Here is an 8,788-nt window from a genome sequence, read left to right on the forward strand (position 1 = left end):
ACACTTTCCGACTTGAAGACCAGCTGGCACAGTTTCCCCCCATTTTCTTGCAGACAAACCCACAGATATTGAAGACCAGGAAGTGAAAGCACAATCCTCGGTGGTCTCGAATCATCACCCTGTCAGTTAACAGTTCGTTAATAAACTAGCATGCCACCCGATTGCACCACAGAGATGTGCGGAATTATTGGCTACAACATATGGCGTTATCGAGGCAAAACTTCAGATATTGAGGATTCGCAGGCCATTTGCCAGCTCTGAATTCATGCAGTTTTTGATGTAATTCACTGTGTCTTCAGCACAGTGAGATCTAGCCTGGTGTACAAGCTTTGTATCTTTCTGAACACTTCACAACACTAGCCTGGTTTGCAAGCTTTGTATCTTTATGAACATTTCAGCAGAAGATTAATTCAACAGATGGAACTAGAATTGCTAATTGACACTACAATTTTGCCAACATTTAACTACAGTGTGAGAACAATCACAATTATCATTATGCTTCCATGTACGTTCTGGCGCTGCATCACGCTAACAAACCTAGCTCATCACAGCACATATATCAGGCAATTCATTGCCAGTGTGCAAATATGCACATTTTGAACTATGCAACTTGGGCAAGACTGGAATCAGAAAGTGCCTGGGCCGTGGGCAGTGATAACTTAATCTGAGCGTTAAGATTTTCATTTTCATTATACATTACATTACATTGACACAATCTGATCTCCGAGATCTGTTTGGGACCCATTGCCCCGAAGTGAGGACTGCGTGGGCGAGATAATTCCTTCTGGGGTTAGGTTTTCTTTTAAAAAGGTGTGAGAAAGTTATGGTTTTCTTCCTGGTGGACTGATATAGCTCAGTTTGGAGAGCGTTCGCTTTAAAACTCAAACAGTATCTGGTTCAATTCTGGGTTTTCGCAATTTTTGATTATTTTGTTGAAGGGGAGAGGCTGGTTTTGGATGCGGACAGTGCTTGTGGGATGGGCTGTTCAGCGGTTCCATGACAATTTTCAAAATGAATTTTGTTAGATGCAGTGCTCTTTTTCTGTTACTTTCAATGTACACTCTGCCCAGTTTTGCATATGAATCGTGAAAAATGTTTAAGCGATGTGATGTGTTCAATGGTTGTGTTGTAACCTTGTCACCCAGTGTCGAGCCGGAAGCACGAACGTTTGCTGTACTTTGTAGTCAGTTAGCTTAGTTGCTGAGCGCATGATGTTCATAACGTGGAGGTCGTAGTTTCAGTTCCTGTACGGGCCATTGGAATGCAATTGATACTTTTTTCGTTTTTTTATGACATTTAAAATCCAATCTTTATAATGAATCAAATCTATACTGTATCCCAAGGGTTGGGATTATTTGGAATAACAGCTATTGCTTCTTTGCCGCCGGGGTGGAGAGGCACATCTTTCAATTTATTTGTGTTTCTTGGTCAGCTGATAAAAATAAACTGGCGGCCTGTTCCCGTAAATGGTCATAAGCAGGAATGGACAGACAGAACGGTCCTATCTCCCGAGATGAGCAAAAGGCTTCAGTTCAGGACAAACACGCCAAATGAAATGTTCACCCGGCACCGAGAGTGAACAACCCAGAGAAAAAGGCAGAATGAAATAGATTTCAGTGGATGCCTACCCGCACTTAATGCTGTGGTTGTGCTGACATGCCTTTCGTGTTCTCAGCAAAAATCCCATTCCTACCAACGGTTTTACCTGGCACGAATCTGATGTGAATTTCGAAGGAGCAAGGAGGAAAGACTGCGTTGGTCTGCTTGCTGGCAAAGTCACTTGCAGCAGCTTCCCTGGTGGTCTAGTGGCTAGGATTTGCACTTTCACTGTTCGTGCTCAGGGTTTGCTTCCCGGTCAGGGAACAGTGTATTTTGCGCTGTTTGAACTGCAAGGTAAATGGCTGCTCCTGAACAAATTTACAGCTCACCATAGTGCTGCTGCCCCAACCTTCAGCATCGCATCATTCGTTGCAACGATACAAAATACTTCTGTGCTTGCTATTTCAAAGTCAGCAGTAAATAACTAGATGTCTCTCAACAAATGGAACTAGAATTGCTGATCGATGCTGTAAATCTTTCTAATCATGTCCATCTTTAGTCTTCCATGTACATTATTGCACCACATCACTCTCGCTTATCACAGCACGGCTATTAATCAAAGCATTGCCAGTGTGGAAACTTTCAACATTGTAATCTTAGTAACTTGTGCAACACTGTAATCAGTGAATGCCTGGGCCATGGGCTTATCCTGAACATTAAGATATCCATTTGGCCTGGCCCGTCCTGTATTGCACATTGGCTCACTATGTCTATGTTTAAGTTTCACAGGCGATTTCCCAGATCTGAATTCCCCAGCAGAAACTTCATGGCGTGTTTGATCTCAAAGAGATTCAACATCAGTATCGTTAACTCTCTCCTTGTTTCACGACTCTTATCTCTCTTCAGCATCTCACGGCTAAGGACTGAACCTGTTGTAATTTCACGTTCGCTCGAATTCAGTGCGGCTCAGTGTGACTTCGGCCCATCTCCCTTTCACAACCTATCACTGCCATCAAAAGAACGGGAAATTTAGGTAAATTTTATACTCTGAAATTTGAATAAACACAACAGCATATTTCATTGTGTCTTCAACACTGTGAGATGTAGCCTGGTGAGCTTTGCATCTTTATGAACACTTCAGCAGAACATTAAATCAACATATGGAACTAGAATTACTGATTGACACTGTAAGTTTTGCCAAAATTTAACTGCAGTGTGAGAACAATCACAATTATCATTAGGCTTCCATGTACGTTCTGGCGCGGCATCACCCTAACAGACCTAGCTGATCACAGCACGGCGATCAGACAATTCATTGCCAGTATGGACAAATACACATTTTGAACTTAGCAAGGTGTGCAAGACTGGCATCAGAGAGTAAATTTCATCCAATATTTATAATGAAACAAATTCATACAGAATCCCAAGGGTTGCGAATTATTTGGAATAACTTCCATTGCTTCCTTGCCGCTGAGGCGATGAGGCACATCTTTCTGTTTATTTCTATTTCTTGGTCCGCTGACAAACGATGAACTGGCGGCCTGTTGCCGTTAATGGTCAAAAGCAGGAACGGTTAGACAGAACGCTCAGAGATGGGCAAATGGCTTCAGTTCAGGACAAATACTTCAAATGAAATGTTCACACGGCACCGATAGTGAACAAACCAGAGAAAAGGACAGGGCGAAATAGATTTAAGTGGATGCCTACCCGCACTTAATATTGTGGTTGTGCGGACATGTCTTTCATCAGAATATAAGAACATAAGAATTCGGAACAGGAGTAAGCCATCGAGCTCCTCGAGCCTGCTCCGCCATTCAACAAGATCATGGCTCATCTGGCCGTGGACTCAGCTCCACTTACCCGCCCGCTCCCCGTAACCTATAATTCCCTTATGGGTTAAAAATCTATCTATCTGTGATTTGAAGACATTCAATGAGCTACCCTCAACTGTTCCTTGGGCAGAGATTCACAACCTTCTGGGATAAGAAATTCCTTCTCAACTCGGTTTTAAATTGGCTCCCCCTAGGCTGTGCCCCCTCGTTCTAGTCTCCCCGACCAGTGGAAACAACCTCTCTGCCTCGATCTTATCTATACCTTTCATTATTTTAAATGTTTCTATAAGATCACCCCTCATCCTTCTGAACTCCAACGAGTAAATACCCAGTCTTCTCAATCTATCATCATAAGGTAACCCTCTCATCTCCGGAATCAGCCGAGTGAATCGTCTCTGTACCCACTCCAAAGCTAGTATATCCTTCCTTAAGTAAGGTGATCAAAACTGCATGCAGTACTCCAGGTGCGGCCTCACCAATACTATGTACAGTTGCAGCAGTACCTCCCTGCTTTTGTACTCCATCCCTCTCGCAATGAAGGCCAACATTCCATTCGCCTTCCTGATTACGTGCTGCACCTGCAAACTAACTTTTTGGGTTTCATGCACAAGGACGCCCAGGTCCCTCTGCACCGCAGCATGTTGTAATTTCTCCCCATTCAAATAATATTACCTTTTACTGTTTTTTTTTCCAAGGTGGATGACCTCACATTTTCCGACATTGTATTCCATCTGCCAAACTTAGCCCATTCGTTTAACCTATCTAAATATCTTTGCAGCCTCTCTGTGTCCTCTGCACAACCTGCTTTCCCAATAATCTTTGTTTCATCTGCAAATTTTGTTACACTACACTCTGTCCCCTCTTCCAGGTCATCTATGTCTCAACAAAAATACCATTTGCTACAAACAGTTTTACGTTGCACGAATGTGATATGAATTTCGAAGGAGCAACGAGGAAAGACTGCGTTGGTCTGTATTGTATGTAGGCACCCGTTTAATGACTCCACGAGGCAGTGGTCTGGTACTTAAACTATGAAGATTGTAGTCCTTTGTTGCAGCTCCTAGGGAGAGGACACTAAGAGGTGAGCACACTTTTATACTGGTTTACCTGCAGTGTGCAGGTGACCCTTAGGCCTCCAGCAGCAGCACCCTCTGGTTTACGGGTAAGGTCTGTGCATGGTGAAGGTGGTGATGTGATCAGTCGTGGGCAGTGGGAGCGTTTGTTGAGGGCTGTGTTGGTGCCAGATGTGATCCCTGTGATCGAAGCTGGTCTCATATATTTTCCCCCTCACGCACAGCCAATTTGGGTGTCACATTTGTGGGATCCCTCAGTGGGGGTGCCAGTGCAGCAGTGGGTAGGATACATAATCTGTCGAGTGGGTAAGTGTGTAATGGTGGGCAGGGATAAGCAGCGAGGGTGCATGTTGTGCGGACTGTAATGCATTAATGCAGGCTGAGTGGCCCGCAGCCTGCGAGTACCTTCGGAGCAGGCCGGGGAGCGGAAGGAGCAGTGTGGCGGCCTGGCCTAGTAGGCTGAGCGGCACCAGTCCTGTGAGCACCAGCGGAACAGGCCGAGGAGCGGAAGGAGCAGTGTGGCGGAATACCACTCCTGGGAGCAGCACGTTCTGGAGCAGGAGAGAAACGGCAGTGCAGAGTGACGTCACCAATGTCCAGGTCGGTGATTGGAGCTTGGGCAGTTACTGCAGGAGCGGCGATGTCGCGGCGAAGGATTGGCGAGAGATTGCAGAGGGGTATGATCGGGACCCAGGAGTGGCGCGAGTTCGGGGCTCAGAAGATGCGCAGGCCGAGGGGCAGCAACGATCAGCCCACACTTCGATTTGTGCAGCAGAACTGGTCTCCAGTCGTCTTGGTTAATCCTTGCCACTGGACCAAGAGCGAGCTCTGTCAAGACCTAGCAACGGCCACCACACGTTAAAAAAAATTCCACGTACAGGCAACGTCCAAATTTCAAGGTTTAGTTCGGACCTGGAATTTTAGGTGCTTCATTGAAACACCTGTGAACTTTTTGACGTGGAAGCAAGTCATCCTGGATAAGAGGGACTGCCAATGATGATGGATGATGATGGTGGTGGGCATGGCCACATGGCTGTGTGGGCTTCTTGCCCTCCGTTTGTGATGAAAGTCTGCTCATTCCAGGGTCCGGCAGGAATGCTGGAGGGTACTGGCCTCTCGTTCCTGGTGTTGGCCCTGGTGACCGGGGGTGTATGGCCGATCTGGGGCACGTTGCCAGTATTGGTGGCTGTGCTGCCCAATGATCGCTGTCCCTGTCCCTGCAGTGGGTCTGTACACACTGTATGTGTATAAGCCCTTCCTGGGGCATCACATTCGTCCCAAAAGTCCAGGCAACATGGTCAGGTAGCCCGCTGGACCTGGGGGTCTCCCACTGGTGGATTCCTCTGGCATAAACATTGTCCCTGTTGAACCCAGTGTCCTTTAACAGTATATTTCTTGTATACATGACAGATTGGCTCCTGTCATACCTAGTCCAATCTACACTGCTTTCTCTCTTTATATTGTCACTTAGAGCATTTACATCAATTTCTTGTATCTTGGTCTCTCCATACATGATTGTATTTGTCATTTTTAAATTTCTGTCATCATCATTAAGCGTTACAAACTTGTTCTCAACATCACTTACAGAAGCATTCATTACATTTTCTCATCAGTTACTCCGGCATCACAATTCAACGTTACATTAGGGGTTGAGCATCATCGTCTTCATCTATGTCGGAGCCCAGGTGATCAGACAATTCTTCAGCGACGTGCTGAGTAAAGATTTTTCTGTACATTCTCTGAAGGTGCCCTTTCGCATTGCAGCTTTGCATCTATAGTCTTTGTAGCGGCACTGCTGGGACCTGTGGATTCCTCCACAGCGCCAGCATGGGGCTGGCGATTTGCCCCATGTGGTGGACTCAGGGTTGTGGGACTCAGGGCAGCATTTCTGCCTTTAGAAGTAGCCATTCAGTTCACTGCATTCGTTAGTTTAGAGTTCTGGGTGTGGGTCATTATTCGCTTGGAGTCGCCGACTGAAATCTCGTAGGCCCGGCTCAATTTAATTGCATTCTACTTGGTGACTGCGATGTCCGCAGAAAGCAGTGTGTGGAGGAGGCCCTTGTGGCCGATTCCGATAACAAATATGTCCCTTCGTGCTTCGTTAAGGTGGTCGCCAAAATCACATGGTGATCTTCTTAAATCTGCAGCATACTTACAATTTCTTGGCCTTAAGGTCGCCAGTGAGTGTAGAACCGGTGCCTGGCTGTGAGGATGCTGTTTTTGGGTTTTAGTTACTGCTGTATTAAGGTGACAAGTTCCCCATAGCTCTTAGTTGTTGTCTTCGCTGGGGCTAGCAAGTCCCTGACAAGGCCATGGATAGTGGGCCCACAACTACTAAGCAGGACGGCCCTGCACTTGTGCGGCAGTGTAGCCGGTGTGTCCCCATCCAGGTCGTTGGCTATGAAGAAGTGTTCTAACCTTTCCATGAAGGTGTCCATATCTTCCCCATCGGTGAATAGTTGAAAGTTGATGATATTCGAAATGATGTGCGTGAAGTTCATGACCTCTTCGCCAGTTATTGTGTAGGTAGGTATTCTGTTAATGACTCCACGATGCAGGGGTATGATACTTAATGTGAAGACTGTAGTTCTTTATTGCAGCACCTAGAGTGATGACACCAAGAGGTGATCTCCCCTTTATACAGTGTTTCCTGCAGTGTGCAGGTGACTCTTAGGTCTCCAGCAGCAGCCTCTGGTGTACAGGTAAGGTGTGTACAGGGTGAAGGTACATTCAGTGTTACAGTACATCATAACATTACATCATAACATTGTAGGCGTACATGCATAGCAGACTGTTTGCTGGCAAATATATTTGCAGCAGCTTCCCAGGTGGACTGGTGATAAGGATTTGGTGCTTTCACCGCTGCAGCCTGCGTTTGATTTCCGGTCAGAGAACAGTGTATTTTTGGCTCTTTACAGTGGTACTCCTGAACAGATTTACAGCTCAACACACTGCTGCTGCTCCAACCATCAGCAGCGCATTATTTGTTGCAGTTATACAACATTCACTTTCTGCCTGCTGTTTTAAAGTCAGGAGTCAATGACTAGACCTCTCTCAACAACTGAAACTAGAATTGCTGATTGACACTGTAAATGTTGACAGTCATGTCCATCATTAGTCTTCAATGTACCTTTTTGCACCATATCAACCTTGCTTATCACAGCACGGCTTCAGTCAATGCACTTCCAGTATGGAAAATTCAACATTTTAAACTTAGCAACGTGTGCAAGATTGGAATCAGATTATGCCTAGCCTATGGGCACTGATAACGTATTCTGAGCATTAAGATTTTCATTATCATTATATATTACATTCGCACAATCTGAACTCCGAAAAGTGTTTGGAACCATTGCCCCGAAATGAGGACTGAGTGGGCGGGGCAATTCCTCCCGGGGTTAGCTTGTCCTTCAAAAAGCTGTGAGAAAATTTTTCTTCATTTGCTGTCGGGCCGAAAAAGCTCAGTTGGGAGAACGTTAGACTGTAGATTTCAACGTCCCGGGTTTCGGCAATTGTTGGTTATTTTTTGTTCCCTTAATTTTATGGGAGAAGATAGTTTTATATCTGGACAGTGCTTGAGAGATGGGCTGCTCAGCGCTTGCATGATAATAATTTCTACAATGAATTGTTGGATTCATGCGCTGTTTTTCTGTTACTTCTTATTTACACCCTGCCCAGTTTTATATATGAACAGTGAACAATGTTTAAGCGATATCATGTGTTCAATGTTTTTTGCAGTAAGTCGGTCACCCAGTGTGAGCCGGAAACACAACCCCCTCAGGTTGGGCTGGCACCGACCTTCAACACACTTTGTGACTGGTTAGCTCAGTTGGTACTAATAACGCCGATATCCCCTTACGCGTTCAAATATTTCTCATAATTTTTTCAGTTCTTCCTAACATTTAAAATCCAATCTTTCAAAAGAAACAAATCCACACAGAATCCCAAGGGTTGGGAATTATTTGGAATAACATCCATTTCTTGTTTGCCGCTGGGGCGGAGAGGCAAACCTTCTGTTTATTTGTGTTGCTGGGATGCTGATAAAAGGTGAAGCAGCGGCCTGGTCCCGTAAATAGTCATAAGCAGGAATAGACAGACAGAACAGCTCTGTCCCCGAGACGGGCAAACCAAATCAAATGTTTACCGGCTCCAAGAGTGAAAAATCCAGTGAAAAGGACAGAATGAAATAGATTTCAGTAGATGCCGAGCCGCACTGTGACCGCTCCTGAACAACGTGCAGCTCACCACACTGCTGCTGCCCCTAACATCAGCAGCGCATCATTCGTTGCAGCTATATAAAATACTTCCCCCACTATTGTTTTAAGTTCAACAGTAAACAAATCGACC

Source organism: Pristiophorus japonicus, chromosome 33 (assembly GCF_044704955.1).
Source record: "Pristiophorus japonicus isolate sPriJap1 chromosome 33, sPriJap1.hap1, whole genome shotgun sequence".
Taxonomy (NCBI): domain Eukaryota; kingdom Metazoa; phylum Chordata; class Chondrichthyes; family Pristiophoridae; genus Pristiophorus; species Pristiophorus japonicus.